The following is an 18,559-nucleotide window of genomic DNA, read 5'->3' on the forward strand; positions in this document are numbered from 1 at the left end:
TATCAAAGACCCTGAATCCAAACAAAGCAAGGCTGCCGTTACCTTGGCGCTATTACGTTTCTTTCTCCTGCTTTTGAATTAAAGGCTGCAAGATGAAAACTTGTTCTTTGTAAACAAAAAAATTATCTCTGCCTCCTCCCTGCAGGAAATGAGAAATCAAATCAGCCACTGACAAGTTTTTAGAGTTCAAAAGTAACTCAGAAATCGTTTACACTGAGCCCGGACTTTTCTAAATGAAGAATGTGCCACCCAGAGAGGGTGAAGCACTTTTGCAAAGTCACATTGCTGGAGATCCATGCGGGCAGAACTGGAATCTGGAGCTCTCAGCTCTCAGTGTATCAATATATGTCCCTTCTGCTAAATAGGGTGTGTTAAAGTGTTCAAGGTGGTATTCCTTTGCTAGACCTTGCATTTCCACTTGAATCAAAGTTTTAAGAAGCCTTTGCATTAAGAAGAAGTCTTTCTTTTCTTTTTTTAGGTATGCAAAGAAAGGAATAGGGTTAATGTCTTGATCTACAAAATAATTCAGCGTTAACGTTTATGTGCACTAAGAGACTATTTATTGCATCTCACAAATGTAAATACTGAGGCATGGTGCAACCAGCAATGTTTATCCAGGTGTAGAAGCTGCTGTTGGATGACCTTCACCATCAGGTTGCCCCCACCTCCTAGCTCCTGTGAGTACTGGCGGCTAGGAATTCAGGATTGTCCCCTTCTCCAGAGAATTTGCCTGCTTCCCCAGAAATGCCTGAGAAAATTACCAATGACAAATTGATAAGGGGGCACAAAAGGCCAGCCCCCTTGCCTCAACTTTGTGATTTTTTTCACATTCCAGAGTTCCCTGTGAGATCAGGCTGAGGCCAGACTCCAGCTGTGACCACATTGTTGTGCAGCTCCTTCCCCTGCCCCATCACATCCTGCTTCCCTCACCTCCCCACAGGATGTCCAGGGCACCTGCCTTCAATAAATCGGAGCACATCCAGGGAACCTGACCTGAAACACCAAATGAGTATGTAGGAGAAATAATAAATGTCCGATAGCAACTTCTACTATCTGTTATCTTCCTCACCCATTTATATTTTGGTTTCCATGCAAATGTGTATTTGAGACAGAGAGTTCTGCATGTTTCTGCTGTAAACAGATGCCTGTGTTCTCCTTGTCTGGAATTATGGCATGTTTCCCAGGTCTTCTGCTTAGTCATATGCTTTTTGACTTGTCCATCCAATTAAGCAGGACCTTTTCTGTCATCTTTGCATTTCTCCTGAAAACAAATAAACAAAAACCAGATTGTTAAGTGTGGTAATGACTGGCTGAGCAAAGAAACACACCTGAAGGAACAAATGTGAATTATGAGTCCCTAACCCCTTTGATAAGAGCCTGAGTTGTTCCCCTGTCTTCTGTTTTTGGAATTTTCCTTCTGTGCAGTAAGGAGCATGATACCAGGTTCAGAGACCATGATCTTTACAGCAGATTGAGGGCCCTCAGCAGTTACATAGAGGGATGAAAAGCTCATGGGTTGTCTCTGTTGAAATTCTTTATCTGTCAGCAATAGAAAATAACTCTGCCCTGTTTAAGCAAAAGGGTTATTTACTGATAAGGTATGAGGGAGCTCAAAGGCTTGAAATGACAGATGCAGAGAAAGTACAGAGTAGAGAATGCTGCATGGCCAGAGGTTTGGGTGCTGCTGCAAAATGGTTCTTCCATCTGCTATCAAGATTCAGGGTTCTGGGAGGGAGGCCAGCTGGTGAAGCTGAGGTCATAGTCCCACTGCTTGACTGTACTGGGTCAGTAAGAGTAAAGATCTAAGGAAGGGGTTGTCTGATTTTGGCTGCACATTAGAATCACTTGTGCAGAGCTTTATAAAACCTGATGCTTAGGCCATGGCACAAACCAATTAGATCAGACCATGTGGAGGTGGGACCGAAACATTTGCTATTTTATCCTCCCCGACCCTAAGAGATCATTGTATAGCCAAGGTTGTAAAACACCGAGCTAAAGAAAAAGCTTTCAAAAAGCACTTCAAATTCTTTGTAAGAGAACATGATACCATTCTTACCATTATGGCATGACTATACCAAATTGAAAAGAAGACAACTTCTAAGAAGATAATTGGGTTCCACTAACAAGAAAGGGAGATGGACACTGAATGGCCAATCAATGAATCAATAAACAGACAAAGCTCCATTGGGCATGCAATCTAGTCAAACACCATTCCAAAGCTTAGAGTAAACTCTGGCACACAATAAATGCTCCGTAAATAGTTGTTGAATACATGAACAAATAACAAGAGTTTCTCAAAATGACATGTATAACATAATCCCATAAAGAAAATCACTGATTTTTTTTCTTATTTAAGCCAAGAAAACCTCTAACACAGATTAAAAAGAATAAAACTTTACCAAGAGAGAATGATACAAAGACACAGAAAAAAATTGACTGATGCATCTATGAGAAATTGTTATGAAATGTGTGGAATCTTATTAGGTTGTACACTCCTACTAGACATTAATCTTCATCTACCACCGCCACTGATGAATAGATTCTGCTAAAGTCAACTAACTATACTAAACTCTCTTTGTTTACATTGTCAATAGGACCATCTGCTTTGATTGATTAAATAGAAGCCATTTGTTTCATGGCTTTAAGGCCCTGGTACTCAAAGAGTGGTTGGAGGACCATCAGTGTCTCTCCTGGAAGTATGTTGGAAATGCAGAATTTGGAGCCCCACCCCCAACCTACTGAATCAGCATTGCATTTTAATAAGATCCAGAGGGAAGTCATATGCACACTGAAGTTCAAAACCACTGGCCTAACCCACACTATACCTGTCATTCAAACCAGAAGAGAAGAAGTTTGGGAACATGATATTCCAAGCATGATGCTATTGGGTCACTGCTCCCAGCTCCAATCCCTTTGCCTCTCCCAAACCAAACAGCAAACAGTGAAGCTCTGGTTTCTGTTGAGGTCCTGAGCATAGATAAAGGTGTGGGCCTTTTGAGCTCATAAGCTGAGCAAGTAAGTGGAGAACAGCATCACAGCCTACTCAAGGATCTAAAACACAGGATTCTGGGGGGAAACTTGGCATATAGAGATCCGTGCCCCCAAGGAAATGTTGATGTCAACTCTGAGTGAAGGTGCTGATATCCCCAAAAGGCCAAGCGGGAGATGACCAAATAGCTGGGGATTTCTTTCCTTCAGATGAGAGACTCCAGTAAGATGGAAGAGGTGGGAGGTGCCAGCCTGCCTACTTCTATACAGCAGCCTGTGGAGGTACAGACCCCCTTGCTTCCCACAACCTAGAAATGTAAAATGCTTATTAATTCAAGTTGAATAAAGAAAGAAAACACATCCACAGGTATAACATGAAAAATATATATATCCTGATCTCTAAGGAAAAAGAACATGTAAGACTCTTAAAGATGGAAAAAATAATCCCCTATAAAAGAATGTCTTACCACCAACGTTGGATAAAAGAGGATGGTGGATCAACTTACATCCAGCTTAAATATCATTGATCTCTCAGGGCAAACAAAAGCTATTTTAGGAGAGGAAAGGATTTGGCAAGAATATCACTCTGAAGCCCATCTGAGAAAAGCACTGAGAAGACTCTATTCCAACAACAAATGAGAAAATTCAGAAACCTGTTAAGATGAAAAGGAGTGAGCAATGATTATATATCATATGCATGTTGCATATACACACATGCATTGTGTCTGTGCATGTTACACATATATACACAAGCTCATAGTTATTAAGCTATATAGATACATATAAGTAAGATTCAGAGATTTATAAGAATAGGTTATATAGCAATGTGTAATTATCAAAATTAGTGACACACTACGGAAGGACATCTTTAAGAAAAAGTTCATCTTTAAAAAGTTAGTAACCACTACCCCTTACCTGGCAAGCCTAGGAAAAATGGTTACCGAGGTGGCAATAAAAAGATTTCAGCATCTCTTTAGGGGAAGGAAAAAAAGGAGGACAGAAGAATGGCAGTAGGTTTGTAAAAATCTCATTTTATTGGAATGGAGCAAAGTAGGAAAAAACTGATTTTTTTTTTCTGAGAAAGAGGAGGAAACTCTTTTTTAACGAGTAGTAGACATTATTATCACTTACATCAGGAGAATAGAAATTAACCATCAATGACAAGGAAGAATACAGCAGACTTTCCAAATTAGCAAAGGGAAAAAACAGGAAAAGTAAAACAAAGAAAAAGAGGAAACAACCATCTATCCAGTAGTAAACATAAAATAAGGTCCAAGTAACACACTAGGTTTATCAGTCACTGTATAAATTATCAAAGAATAGGATTCTACCATGAAAAGACAGAGGCAACACATTTCTTTATAAAACAAAACACAGCCAGATGTTACATTAAAGAACACTCTCAAACAAGATTTTTTTTTTAAGATTTTATTTATTTATTTGATAGAGAGAGAAATAGCGAGAGCAGGAACACAAGCAGGGGGAGTGGGAGAGGGAGAAGCAGGCTGCCCACTGAGCAGGGAGCCCGACGTGGGGCTCGACCTGAGCCGAAGGCAGACGCTTAACAGCTGAGCCACCCAGGCGCCCTCAAAAATGCTTTTAACATAACATAAAGATAAATGGAATTAGCAAAGAGATACCAGGACAATGTAAACAAAATGGAAGTAAAAATGGCAGGATTAATATCAGCTAAGTATAATTTAAGGGCAAAAGAACCAAATAGGATCAAAAGGGACAACACATGATGATAAAGGGCACAATTGTAGAAGCAGCAGTCAAAACTGGCAGGAGCCAACCACCACAGAAGCTCAATACTTAAATCTATTTTTAAAGCAAGAAGAACTTGCTAGAAATATAATTATGGTGGAAACATCAATATACTTCTCTCAGAACTGAAAGATCTAGTTCAAACAATAAGGGACACAAACTGAAAATACAATTAACAAACAAGTGGATCCACCTTATCTTTGAATGTACTTTTTCAAATACTCATGGAACATTTTTAAAGGTTGGTCATATATGTGGTCACTGAGGAAAAAAAAAACAACTAGAAAAAATGTGTAAATGGAGAGTTTTTATAAATTATATTCTCTGATCAGAAGCTAATAAAAATAGAAATAAATTATGAAATGGTAACCAAAAATATCTTAATGACTTGACAATGAAGCAGCAGGCTTCTACATAATCTTTGATCAAAAAGGAAATTAAAAAGGAAATTAAAACCTGCCTAGAAGGCATTGAAGAAGAACCTCCATAACAAAGCCTACAGAACACATTAAAGCTATATTCAGAGGAAAATTTATAGCCTTAATTGCCTTCATTATTTAACAAAACCTGCCAAATAAAGTAATATTTCATCTAAAAACTGAAATGTGAAAAGCAAAATTAAACAACAGTTAAGAAAAGGAAATTTAAATATATTTTTAAGATGGGGAAAAATAGGAGAAGGGACAATTTTAAAAGCTCATTCCTTGAAAATATCAATAAAATACAATTCTTATGATTCTGATAAAGGAAAAGAGCAAAAGCCAAAAGTAAACGTCATGAAGACTGGGAATGAGATGTAGCCAAGACACAGAGAGATTAATATCATCATAAAAAAATACCATGTGTAATTCTATGGCTACAGGTGAAAATGAATACTATTTTAGCAAGATATCCCTAGTCCACCAACTTTTCACAATTTCTACCGTTTCACCATTTCTGTCTCCTTTTTATATATGGCACCTCCTCTTCATGCCCAACCCTCTACCCCTATTTTCCCTCCATCAAGGGTCATTTTAGTTTTACTGGCCGAGTCTGGGTCTGGGAGGAGACTTTCTTTCTTCCATCTCGAATTCAAAAAGGGTGGATTGTGTATACTGATGTTCGTACCTTACTTCCCAGTTCTTGGAGAATCTCTCTCACATGTACCTCATTTAGTCCACACATGGCATCTCTCTCATTTCTTTTAATATTTCAAAGTATTTTCATATTCATTATAGTAGCAATTTTTAAAATTTTATGTTGTAAAGCAAATGTTACTACTCCAAGCAATTGTTTCAGACGAAAAATAAAACAAATTGTTTTGATAAGGCCAGAGGACATTTCCACTAGTTTTTGATTATTAGAGTTATTTCTCACACACGTGTGCACATACATACATAATAAAGCATGTATTATCTCACCAGTAGGATAGATCAACCATGATCTTCAGGCTCAAGAGACTTAAAGTAAAAATGCTTAGCACTCAGTAAGATTCTATAAATTGCATAACAGTTTATGTTACTGTAGGAACACAACTGAGGGTGACAGACTAGCACTGAGGGGCCCTTTGCCCCCAGACCTGGGCCCAGATCTTAGGCAAATCACACATTTTTCAGCTCACTCTCAGATAGTTAAAAATAGTCTCATTTTCCAGATAGAAAAGAAAAGAAAATCCACTATCATCCATATTAAATGTTCACAATTTAATTGGTTGGGTGCCGCAATCAGTGGGCATCCAACTCTTGATTTTGGCTCAAGTTATGATTTCTCAGGATCATGAGGTTAAGCACCATGTTGGGCTCTGTGCTGGGTATGGAGTCTGCTTGGGATTCTCTCTCTCCCTCTCCTTCTACCCCTCCCCCCCACTCTCTCTCACTCTCTCTCAAAAATAAAATAAAATAAAATAAAAAGCATTCACTCCATCAGTAAGAATTTGCTGTGTAACAAACCATACCACAAATTAGTAGCTCATAACAACAGCTAATTATTTAACCTATTACTCTGTAGGTCAGCAATTTGGAGTGGGTTGGGCTTGGTTAGGTAGTCTGAGGCTTTCCCTAGGTTCCCTCATTAATCTTTGGTCAGCTGATGGTCAGCTCTGTTCTCTGTCTAGGGATCTGGCAGAAGCAACTGGGCTGACTCAACTCTGGTCAATGTGGTCTTTAATCTTCCAGCAGGCTAGCTCATTCTTAATCATGCAGCCCACTGGGCAGGGTTCCGTGAGAGAAAGTGTTTGAAGCCCCTTGAGGCATAGGCCTGGAACCGCTGCAATGGCATTCTTGCTAAACTTTTTTTTTAAAAGATTTTATTTATTTATTTGACACAGAGAAAGAGAAATAACAAGTAGGCAGAGCAGCAGGCAAAGCGAGAAGGAGAAGCAGGCTCCCCACTGAGCAGAGAGCCCAACACAGGGCTCAATCCCAGGACCCCAGGATCATGACCTGAGCCGAAGGCAGAGGCTTAACCGACTGAGTCACCCAGGTACCCCATTCTTGCTAAATTCTATTTGCTGAAGGAAGTGACAAGGCCTGCCCAGATGGAGTGGGGAAATGGACCCTAGCCTCAACAGGAGACATTCTATAGGCACACTGCTAGGATATGAAAACAAGGAGGGGAAGGAACATTGCCACTATGCATCCCAACTATCTAAGTCTTTTTTCCTTCCTGTGGATGCATGGCTGGCCCACAGGAAACACCCACCTGTGTCTATTGCTGCCTGCCCCGACTTACCCTGGCTCCATTCAGCTGTTCTCCCTCTTGCTTCTCCAGCTAGGAGTCACACCAGTCCCTGTGCCTCCCCACCTTTAAATTCCATGGGCACAGGTCAGGTTTTCCAGGTGGTGTTCCTCATCCTTGGCACTTAATTCCAGCCTTACCCCTCTCCACCATGCAGTGCAGGAAGTGCTCCCCAAACAATTCTCTCCATATAAATCCTCACTGTGAGCATTTCTCAGCCTCTCTCCATCTTCTTGTGTCCATTTATGATGATGTGGTCAGGACTAAAAAACTAGTTTCATGTTTTTCTTAGTTTAGGTTCCCCTAGAAGCAATGGGAGATGAGAGTGCAAGACTGGGGAACAAGGAAGAGAGACAGTGAGAAGAACAGAGTGTGTTTTTCAATCCAGTTACTGCTATGGGCAAAAACTCTGGAAGTCAGTGTACAACACAGATCTCAGAATTATCCCACCTGGGGATGAGGGAGCTGGGGTATTTACGCACCGCTATACAATCATTCTATCATTGATTGAAGCTGCTCTAGGTGAGCAGTGGGGTAATTCCCTGGCACTTCCAACCTGCTATGATATGTGCAAGTAGAGCAGGCATGAGCAGCCTGAGGAAACCATCGGGCAAGAAAGGCAGGTGCTGGTGGTCTGGCCCTTTTACCCTGAAGTGGTAAGAGTGAGGAACCTAGTGATGGCTCCTGGATGTCACACTTGTCCTATGTAGGTGTTGTAGCAACTCCATCAAGCTCCAAAACAATAGGAAACATTGAGTTTAGCATTTATTACAGAGACGATACTCTTAAAATGCCATTCTCTTAGTCTCGTGTACTCTCGAAAATATGGTTTTTCCTTCTAGCCACATTTTATTATTTTTATCACTTAGACATATTTCCATTCCTGCTTTCCTAAAGCCTTTAATCCTAAGATTAAGATTCACTATCTCCTCCCTTTTCCTCTACCTGTATTCTGTATTACCATCAGTTCTCTCCTGCCAATATCTTCTCTGATACGTGTCCTGCATCTTGTATAGGGTCTGGCCCACAGTAAAGGCTCAACAAGTATTTCTAGAATAAATGAATTTATAAGTGAGATTCATTATTCTTTGCAATCAGGCATCTCGGGTATTTTCCATGACAATACCAGATACAAAATATTTTTGTACTTCCTCTTCTGGGCTCCCTTGAGAGGTACAGCCTCTCATTATCTGAAAGTTTGTACTAGTTTTAACCACTGGTTTATTATGGAAGAAATTCAACCTGACACCTCTCATTAGTCATAGTCATTCTATTTCCTGCAACCTAAAAAAAAATTTTCTGAACATCTATGCCTATCACTTTCCATTTTGTAAGCATAGATTACCATGAATTTTATGCCTTATGCTAGGAATAAAGAACTGCATTTCTCTCTCCCTCACTCTCCTCCTTCCTTCTTCCTCTTTCCTTCTCTTTCCTTCCTTCTCTATTTTTCTCTCTTTCTCCCCTGACCCCAGCTCTGCATACAAACATAACAGTTGAATTATGCTTTTTCATGTTCTCTCTGCCAAGAATTTCATTCTTCTCCATCATTGCCTACACACCTCAATTGTTTTTAGTAAACTTTCTATTGAGGTGAAACCCCCAAATAGAAAAGTGCATAAATCCCAATACACAGCTCGATGAATTTTCATAGCTGAACACACATGTCTAATCACAGGGCTCCCCCTCAGTTCTGGTGAGGCCAGCAGTAGACCTCTAGCCTCCTTCTGTTGAGGGCTGCTCACTCTTCCAGAAGGACCCATGGCAGCCTCAGTGAAGTTCTTTCTCCCCCATAGTCCACATCCAGGCTGAGAATTCCCAGCAACCTGGCCTGCACAGGTAGGTGCAGGTAGGAGATAAGCCTCTTCTCTGCTTATCCTTCCAGCCATTGTGTTATTTCTATTTTCAGTTTTTGATGATACCTGCTTGCTTTCTAGTTCCTTCTCTTGTTTGATCTCTTAGGTGAGTTCTCCTGTTCTCTACCATTTCTTTGAGTGTCTAGATATGTACTAATTCGTTGGAAGGGGCCCTCTGTTTCAAAGTAAGTTTCCCATGAGCATTCTTCACCTGTCCTTTGCAAATGACCTTCATTTCACCCTGCTGAAGAGTAAGTGCTATGACTTCTCTATCTGTTTCACTCTGTCCCCAGCACCTAGAAGAGAACTTGGCACATTGCCTGTGCTCAAATGTTTGCTCAGTTGTTAACATGCAATGAACCTCTGCCTACTTTCCATGCAGAGACCTTTGACTTCTTCCTAATTTTTGAATGGGACAACTCTCTTCCAATATCTAATTTACTTAAAAACACCTAGATAGCTTTATAGGGTAGGAGTGTGCAATGGATGATTATGTGAATATATGATGAATTGGGCCAGCCAGTAGAGTAAAAGTCATTATGCTGTTTTAGAACAGTTTCCTACTAATTTTCTAGTTTCTGCCCTACAAAGCTTCTATCAGCTTTAAATACCTACCCACTCCCCCCACATACATACACAACTACCCACACGCCCAGTTAGCATCATTCTGTATAGTCAACACTGATGAATAGCTGTGATGCTGTTGGCCACTTCCTCTCATGAATCCACACTGCCATAGCTAGTTCTATAGAGTAAGAGTGAAGATCACAACAAAGAGAAACATTAAGATAGCATCGTGTTCCAACTATCTTCCTTTTGGCCCCTGTATGACTGCTGTATCAAGCCAAATAGCACATTTCAGAGAGCGACCCTTTTCTCCCTAACTCTCACCATGTTCCAATTCTTTATCATTCCCACAGAATCCTCCAATTTATTTTCATAAAATTATGCATACTGCTTTAAATCTGAGTGCTTCTGTATTTATTTGTGACATCTTCCCTCAAATCTATCCAAATTTACCCATATTTAGCTAATATTCCTTATTATCTTTTGTCATGGGCTTCACCAATCATCAGTGTATCTAGTTGGGGGTCTCTTAATTGTCTATCCTTTCCTCCCTACCCTCATGTCAGCGGGGTTCGGGGAGAAAAAACTGAAAGAAGCTATTATTCCACCACCAGTCTTATTCTGTATTTTAAAATACCATTTTAATTACTGAGATGCTCTGACTCAAATGTTCTCATGTCACAACTAAATTCTACTTCTTTTGCTGTAAAATAGGAAAAGCAAATCAGTAAATAAAAGCATTTCACAGGTTGTTTTCAAAGGAACTTTTGGAGTTAACTTTCTGTTATCCTCAGTCATGCCCTTTGGACAACTCTTAAGCCACTGTCCTAGAAGTGGCTGAGTGGTAGCTTCTGAGCTTTGAAATTCTGTGAAGTTACTTCTTAACTTTGATTATGACTCTTCTTTGTCCATATTTATATCTTCTTAAGTTATAATTACCCATTCACTAACAGCAAATAAGATATTCCTGGAAGGAGAAACTGAGTCAGTAACCAATTGCAGATTCATTCTAAAGTCTATTTTGTTGGGATTTTTTAAGATTTTCTTTATTTATTTGACAGAGACAGCAAGAGAGAGGGAACACAAGCAGGGGAAGCAGGAGAGGGAGAAGCAGGCTTCCTGCAGAGCAGGGAGCCTGATACAGGGCTCAATCCCAGGACCCTGGGATCATGACCTGAGCCGAAGGCAGGCGCTTAACCAACTGAGCCACCCAGATGCCCCATCATTCTAAAGTCTAAAAGGAAAGCCACGGGGTGCCTGGGTGGCTCAGTCAGTTAGACATATTGCTGGATTTTGGAAGTGCCATTTCTCATGTCCCCTCCTGGAGCGAACTTGTCCATTGATGGTTTTGTGCCCTGAGAAAAACCCTTTGTCTGATGAAGACCAAATATATATTTGGCCCAATATACCACCACATATACCAACCCCCTGCTATAGAAATAGTCAGTGGTTATGGCTCCATATAGACACACTTCTACCCTCTCTGCCTCCATTCCCACATCATAGCTGGATGTTCACTGCTGTCTCCTGGACACTAGGATCTTTTAAAACAAAGGGTCCAGGTGTATGTTGTTTCTCAAAATGGGTTCCAGTGGGAGGTTCAAGGTTCTCAAATTCTTTGCCATCAGGTCAGCCCATGTAACTCTGTTTTGTCTGTCCTATATATGGTATCCTTTACAGAATTCTGATTTTTTAAAAGAAGTTCTACTGATAAAAAGAAGTTTAAAAACTTCTTCAACCCAAATGATGTTAATGCATCAGTCTTCCACACCATAAAACTCAACATGGAGATCTGTATTTTATTAAATACCCTGTAAATAATAATGGTTGGGATATTCAAATAGAGTGATTTTATTTCATTTTCCTTCTTGTCTTTTCCATCAGTGCCCTACTCAAAAAAATGTTCTCTCCTTCGACCCCCAGGATATCGGTGTCAATGTTCTAAACCCTCTTTTAGGCATATATTGAATGAAAGAAGACTGGGAATGGGAGGGGATGTTTTCTGGCTAAAGTTACAAGAGCTGGATGGGACACCCATTCACTGAGTACATTGGTAGCAGTCGGACAAAGTCATAATCAAACGGGTTTTTGTTCTGACTTTAGTGTAAGGCTCAAAAGTGACTATTGACAAATAGTCAAGGTTTCAGAGAATATTCAGGCTGGTGGGAAAGACATCTTTGACCTGTCTCTCAAAACCCATGACAAAGACAAAAATCCAAACACCTAAACATCCAACCTCTTACTCTCCTGCTTTAAGTTACTTTGTAGGATATGTGCTATTTTTGCCACCCTCATACACACTCCACACTCAATATCATCGAACACCCCTAGATACTCTTTTCTAAATGCAAAGACCAGCAACACTTACAGGCTGTAGATGCATTATTACAATGTTCCCTGGAAAAAAGTGCTACATATCCTATGATTAAATAATCATTACATGGCCTAAAATAGTTTCATGCTGTTTAAAAAAACACAAACAAAAAAAGAGCAGAAATCAAGTGTTTATTATTAGCCAGAATGTGATAAATCTTTTTTAAAACTGGGGATGGGGAGGTATGTGTGCATGTGTGTGTTTCCCATACTATTAAACTTAATTTGGTGCTCACTGAATTGTAAAATAAACGAAGAATCACGCTATACTCTTTATGTCAGCCAAATGCTAGGAGGCTAAAAATCACCCAAGATCTATTTGAACAGGTGCACATGTTTTTTTTCTGCCAAGAGGATGGATCTGCCAGCAACTAAATTCTGGTTCTTTCCCCCAGTTCTAGCTAGAGGCTCTGTGTTTATTGGGCTTTAACTTCTGCTTAAAAGTGAGTGTGGGTGTCTTGGGGGCTGATCTGGTGAGATGGCTGAGCAAAAAGCCTGACTCATATAGACACACACCCACACACATACACACACGTAGAGGCATCCAGGGATAAATTAGGTGTCACCTCACAGGACCTTAGTCCTGCTCCCATATTTTTAGCTGTAGAAGAAGAGAGTATGAGAGAAAGGGACATGATTTCCTATAATCTGCATTCAAATAGAGCAGCAAATTCTTAACCACAGTGGAAGGGCATCCATAAATAAAGCTTTCATGAGTGGTTTGTGGCCTCCTTAAGTATACATATACAGAAATAGAATACATATTTTTGCTTATTTTAATTTTTGTGTATATATAAAAATATTTTAAAATTCTAGCATACATATATTTTCAGCATGAAATGGACCATCCCTCTGGATTTCAAATTCTGCCCTGTGGTGTCATGTTGTAAAGAAGAATGAAGCTGCAGATCTTATTTCAGAACCAGCACCTAACTTAATTATCCTGGGGAAACTCTATGTCCATGTCTTGGCTGTCTTAAGAAACTTCTCCTACCAGAATTACGAGACCCCAGTAGGACCAAATTTAATGGCTTTATTAAAGGCACTGAAAGTGGTATCTGTGTTGCATGATTTGAAGATCACATTTCCCCAAATATTCAAAGCATCATTGTTTTATTTCCCTTAGTTAATATCTTCTAAGTAGATATTTAAAAATCCTCTTTTAAAATGTAAATGCCCACGGGGAAACATAATACATCACGGAACAAATTAGTTGTACAGACCCCGCGATCAGGATGAAAGAGTAGAATCAAAGGGAGAAGGTGAAGGTTTTGACAAAGAAGGTAACAAAAGATACTAAGCCACTAACAACTGTATCTCTGCTTCTGTTTGCTTAAGCCTGGCTGAAGGCAATGTAAGCTAGCTTTTCACTTCCCAGCAAAGTTGTCCAGTTTTAAAATTCATCTATGAGCATAGAAGTTACAAGGATGCAAACCATCCAGCAAAAGGACTAAATAAATAGTGAAGTCTAGTTTATCACCAATTCTGTTGAATTCATCTCCTAATGTTATTTTACTTCTTCCCACCTCCACCTCCCACATCTAAGCCATTATCGCTCTACAACAGCCTCCCCCAAAGGCCTTCCTACACTTATTTTTCCCTGAATGCCAACCCATTTATTTTCATAACACAGCCCGAGTGATTTTTTTCAAGATATCAGTCTGACCAGGCCAGCACGCAACTTCACACTCTTTAGTAGTTCTGCATTGTCCACTGGACAGGATTTAGACTGACATGGCTCTTGGGTCCTACAGCTTAGGACTCCTCCAGCTTCCTCCAGCCTCCTCCAGCCTCTATCTTTTGTTTCCTCATCCCACCTGCTCACCATGGGCTCTCCTCCCCAGGTCCCTTGCACTCTTCCCTCCTGTCTTCACCTGCCCATTCTTGAAATCCAAGTCTCACTCCCTCAGTGAAGCCTTCCTGGTTTCTCTAATTAGATCAAAACCTATAAATAATAGGCCCTCTTATATTCCTCTCCATAAAAATAACTGCCACAGCTGAAATTGCCCATTGGTTTTATATGTATCTAGTTAATGTCCACCTTTCCAATGATATTGTGAGTGGCGAATGAGCAGGACAAAGTATGTTTTATTAACCCTTTGGGCACATGGCTAGCCTATATTTCCTAGCTGGTTTGGTGTGGCCATATGACTGAGTTCTGGCTAATGGTATGTGGGTAGAAGTGATACGGACCACTTCAAGAACAAACCAATTTAAAATTATATGCAATACTCTGTACTCTTTTTCCTTAAACTGACTGAACAGAGAAAGATCTTGGAAACCATGTTTTGAAGATGAGGGGAACTGAATCACAAACAGGAGGAAATTCACTCAACCCAAAACATCCATAATGGGATTCTCATTGTGTTAAGCCACAAAGATTTGGGAGTTTATCTGTTGTGGCAGCTAGCATTGCCCTAATAAAACAATATTCTATTCTCCATGCCTAGCACAGTATCTAACACATAGTGGATGTTCAATAAATACATATTGGTTAAGCAAAAGTGTTATTTCTTGGTTTATGGAACATCCTTTGGAATGGACAGAGGGGACCAAGTATCTGTGTTTGTGTTGGTTCATAAGTTGGCCCCCTATACATGGAGGGCAAGGAGAGCCCAAACAAAAAGACAGTCCACTACAGATTGGTAGGTGGTAGATTTAGTAAGTAAGGGGACTTACATAGGAGGCTTGTCTTAAGCAGCCACAAGATGAACAGATTTCCACACCTCCCCACCAGAATCTTAAAAGTTTATATGGAGGACTTAACTAGACTCGGTCACATATATCATCAAGATGGTCTCAACAACACATTACTCTCTTAAGGCTGCATCCTCCAAATGGCCCCTAGTGGGGGAACGGCAGGTAGAACTTACATTCCAAGGACAGGAAAGAGGTGAGGAGCCTCTGATTACCTACGTTCAGCTCTCAGAAAAACTGCTGATCATTACCCTTTCAATTACCTCCTCCAATTTGATCAAGACTTTTGAGAATAATGTGATTTTCCTAAGATTATTGGAAGAGAAAAGGAAGATGCACAAATACCAAGTACAGACTGAGTTTGCACATAAAAAAAAATGACTCACTCTTAATTTTTTTGATGTATTTGAACAAGGTAATTGTATGTGCACCTAAATTTAATGACAACAATGAGTCACTAAAACACTAGTTTTAGCCTCTAGGGTTCCTATCTGGCCCAAGTGGAAACTTCATGAAATAGTATTGCAGAATAGTAGGGGCTATAGAGTTGAGCAGATCTGTATGCGACCTTGTCTATTCCAAGTATGGGCTGGTGTCACCCTGGGCAAAACCTATAACTACTCCAAGCTCTAGTTCATCCTCTGTAAAATGGGAATAATAATAAAAAGAGTACTTGATGTCATGTATATAAAGCATTTTCCAGAGATGGAACATTCTAGTTATTCAAACTGTGGTAGCAGTTATAGTGGCGATGGTGGCAATAGAGCAGCATCTCTGGTTGCCACTATGGAAAAAGTGGATATTGATTTCTTGAGGTAAAGAGTTAATGAGTCAAATGGTATTGATTTGGCAGGCTTGTCCAAGCTATTCATTAAAGAAATCACCAGGCTGAAGTCACCTTTCAAAAGTTCTGTTCTGGACGCCTGGGTGGCTCAGCCGTTAAGCGTCTGCCTTCGGCTCAGGTCATGATCCCAGGGTCCTGGGATCGAGTCCCACATCGGGCTCCCTGCTCAGCAGGAAGCCTGTTTCTCCCTCTCCCACTCCCCCTGCTTGTGTTCCTGCTCTCGCTGTCTCTCTCTGTCAAATAAATAAATAAAATCTTTAAAAAAAAAAAAGTTCTGTTCTGTGGTTATAAATGTAATGTTTACTATATAATTTTTTTGAACATTCAGGTATAAAGAAAATAAAATGATCATTTCCAAAAGGACACTGGCATTGCTATTTTAATGCATCTATGTCATGACTTTGGCCTGCTACCTAATAATACTTAAAAATAGAAGCAAATGTGTACATGTGAGGTTACAGTTCAATTCTTAAGAACCCAGGCTCTGATACCAGATTACCTGTGCTTGCATCCTGGCCTCACCATCAGCTCTCTATGGGCTTTTACTGCAACTTTTTAAGTCTCAGTATTTTATTTGTAAATTGTGGCGAATAATTATATCAACTTCATAAAGTTATTATGTCTATTAAATGATACAATACATGCAATGTGCTTAGAATAGTTTCTGACACAACTAGGAAGCATTAAATACAAGTTAGCTTTGATACCAATAACAATTATGATGATGATAATTGATACATGTGTCTAGTTCTCTAGAGGAAATGAATGCACAAAGGAAACCAAACTCAACATAGCAGCACTTCATTTTGAACAAGGGCTTTGATTTCATATTCAAGTATACAATTCTAATGGGACAATCTAAGCCTATAGAAAATCACTTGATTCTTTCAGTTTCAATTTTGAAGTCTATTCTATGTTTTCTATTTATCTAATTTGGTCTACATTTTCCTGAGATCAGTACCACATTATTTAAAAAAATTTTTTTAATTTTATTTTGACAATTGCTATAAGTACATCTATTATTCAGCTTTTCTTTTTTTTAAGATTTTATTTATTTATTTGACAGAGAGAGATACAGCGAGAGAGGGAACACAAGCAGGGGGAGTGGGAGAGGGAGAAGCAGGCTTCCCGCAGAGCAGGGAGCCCAACGGCGGGGCTTGATCCCAGAACTCTGGGATCATGACCTGAGCCGAAGGCAGATGCTGAACGAATGAGCCACCCAGGCGCTCCTATTATTCAGCGTTTCTAAAATATTCTTGTAATTCCTATCTTTTTATTCTTGCAAATAAATCTTAGGATTTTTAATTATCTTCTAACCTGATTCGGTATAATTTTGCAATTACATTAACTTTTAGAATTCTTTTGGAATGAACTGAAACTTTACAATATTGAGTTTTTTCATGTAGAACCTGCTATATGTTTCCATTTAATTCAATTCTCTTTTGTATCTTAGGTTTTCATAATTTTCTTTTTTTTTAAATAGAACTTGCATATGTCTAGTTTCTATTTTCACTAATAATGTGAATAAGATCTTTTATTTTTTTCCATTTTATTTTCTGACCAGTTATTTTTGCTATAGGAGAAAGCTATAGATTTTGGCCAATTAATTTTGTACCTAGGAAAATTACTGAGCCCAAGAAAATTAAATTAATTTTTTAATTGAGGCATATGCTGAAATTTATCAAAAGAATGTTGTTAAATATCAAATTAATAGTACAATTTTGTTTTCATTGTATTATCGAAAATGTATGTTAATCAATATCAATATTGAAATATTTTCATATTCCTGAAATAAGTCCTACTTAATTTGCATATTCATTATGAATTGGGGATGTGTTTACTACATAAACTGTAAGGGTCTATTGACCCCACTTACACTCTGATAATTTCTACACGCACACTTTATTGTATTCAATCTACTCTATACATTCATCTATTCAGGATTCTGCTCAGTATCTGTTCATTAAATTATAGTAATGAATTCATTTAGATTTATTTTTGTGTCTAATTAATATAGAAAAACTGACTGGTATATAAAATCATTCACTATATATATTTTTAAATTTTCTTGTTGTTCTAACAGTTTTGCCTCAGGTATTTCTTTTTTTATTTTTATTTTTTAAAGGTTTTTTCTTTTTTTAATTTAATTCAATTAGCCAACATATAGTACATCATTAGTTTTTTATATAATTTAATGTTCAATGATTCATTAGTTGCATATAATACCCAGTGCTCATCACATCATGTGCCCTCCTTAATACCCATCACCGAGTTAAAGATTTTATTTATTTATTTATTTGTCAGAGAGAGAGAGTACAAGCAGAGGGAGTGGCAGGCAGATGGAGAAGCAGGCTCCCCACTGAGCATGGAGCTGGATGCCAGACTCAGTCCCAGGACCCTGGAATCATGACCTGAGCTGAAGGCAGATGCTTAAACCACTGAGCCACCCAGGCATCCCATATATTTCTTTTTTTAATAGAAGTATACTTAATTGCCCTATATATTTCTAATTCTATAATATTGGACTGTTATTATTGGGAGCTATGCTTTTTATCAATGATTATATTAGATTCCTTTGGTCTTAATACTTTCCACTTTTAATTTCTCCTTTGGTATTAATATTGCTTCCCTTGCTTGCTTTCTTTTTATTCAAGGAGGGTATGTGCTATGGTGAGCACTGTGAATTATGTAACACTGTTGAATCACAGACCTGTACCTCTGAAACAAATAATACATTATATGTTAAAAAAAA

The 18,559-nt window shown here is 39.0% G+C and overlaps 1 long non-coding RNA gene across 1 annotated transcript in view; it reads right to left on the minus strand.

The window, feature by feature from the left end:
* Positions 1-556: 556 nt before the first annotated feature.
* Positions 557-18,559, minus strand: part of LOC141370249 (uncharacterized) — a 168,870-nt gene continuing 150,867 nt past the window's right edge. The window contains exon 3 of the long non-coding RNA XR_012374144.1: positions 557-1,261. This is a non-coding gene — a long non-coding RNA (uncharacterized lncRNA). The remainder of the gene's footprint in view (positions 1,262-18,559) is intronic.

Source organism: Callorhinus ursinus, unplaced genomic scaffold, assembly GCF_003265705.2.
Source record: "Callorhinus ursinus isolate GAN/ISIS: 27379988/994484 unplaced genomic scaffold, GSC_fseal_2.0 scaffold29, whole genome shotgun sequence".
Taxonomy (NCBI): Eukaryota; Metazoa; Chordata; class Mammalia; order Carnivora; family Otariidae; genus Callorhinus; species Callorhinus ursinus.